Source organism: Atta colombica, unplaced genomic scaffold, assembly GCF_001594045.1.
Source record: "Atta colombica isolate Treedump-2 unplaced genomic scaffold, Acol1.0 scaffold245, whole genome shotgun sequence".
Taxonomy (NCBI): domain Eukaryota; kingdom Metazoa; phylum Arthropoda; class Insecta; order Hymenoptera; family Formicidae; genus Atta; species Atta colombica.
This window is the reverse complement of record NW_017259344.1, coordinates 6,929-8,011: the sequence shown is the minus strand read 5'-3', so window position 1 is coordinate 8,011 and position 1,083 is coordinate 6,929. Positions and strand designations below refer to the sequence as shown.

The window sequence follows — 1,083 nt, the reverse complement described above, 5'->3', positions numbered from 1 at the left end:
ATATCCGAAAATATTATTTAAAATTAGAAAATTAGCCCAAACATTAGAATATCAACATTTTTTGCAACATTGCACATCTTGTTCAATTTGTGTAAAATTATTTTATTGATTTAATTAATTTGTTTTTAGATCTATATCTAGCTAAATTTTTAAATAGTTCAGCAAAATTCTTCTTTCTATGTACTCTAGAAACTCATTTTATATAATACACTTTCGAAATCAGACTGTCATAATGTTATTTTATGTCAAACTTTTAGACAAAAAATATGAAATGTACTTTATGTCAAATATATAAGCTACTAACCTGTATTCGCATTTTCATCGATTGCGACTGAGAATGTCTGAGAATGCCTGTATATTGCTATATTTTCGCCGCCTTTGCTAATGTGTTGAGAGAGATGCTATGCACAGCCAAGGAAGACCAAGAAACGCAAGACATTCCTATGCGAATGAATTAAAATTCGAAACACTGTAGTATATTTAATACTCTATAGTAGTTTGCATATTATTAGCAATTTATGAAGATCATTACAAATCAGAAACTGAGGACAATCCGCTGACCATTGAGTATACAGGGGTAGAGACTGATATACTTCTGAGTTTCGGTTCTCCATGTGCTAGTAGGTCCACACACATCAGCAATAACTTCTTCCCATGTTATACTCTGATCCTTTACGGAAAAAACTGTTAGTACATAGTAGTACTACTAACATTAGTATTACTAACATTAGTGTCACTATTAACATTAGTATTACTACTGATACGCTATACTGTCACTGCGGAGCCAGTAGTGTTACTATTGCAATGTATGACGACATATGATGTAACATAGAACTATTTTCAGTAATATTTTCAGTAATATTTGGTACAAACTTTATTAAAGTAAAAAATACATATATATATCGTGAGAGCAATTAATATTATTTTTAACTTCTTTTTAATAATATTGTAAAATATTATTTCATCTTATAGAAATAATATTTTACAGTATTATTAAAACAACAATAGTATTATTAAAACAAATTGTTATTGCAGATATATCTTCATTAATTGTACATTACAATGATTATTTAACATTAATTA

The 1,083-nt window shown here is 27.9% G+C and overlaps 1 long non-coding RNA gene across 1 annotated transcript in view; it reads right to left on the bottom strand.

The window, feature by feature from the left end:
• The window catches only part of LOC108688877, a 2,226-nt gene extending 1,562 nt beyond the window's left edge, over positions 1-664 (bottom strand). Inside the window, exons 1-2 of the long non-coding RNA XR_001931812.1 lie at positions 533-664; positions 305-441 (exon numbers count right to left, since the gene is read on the bottom strand). This is a non-coding gene — a long non-coding RNA (uncharacterized LOC108688877). The remainder of the gene's footprint in view (positions 1-304; positions 442-532) is intronic.
• Positions 665-1,083: the final 419 nt, after the last annotated feature.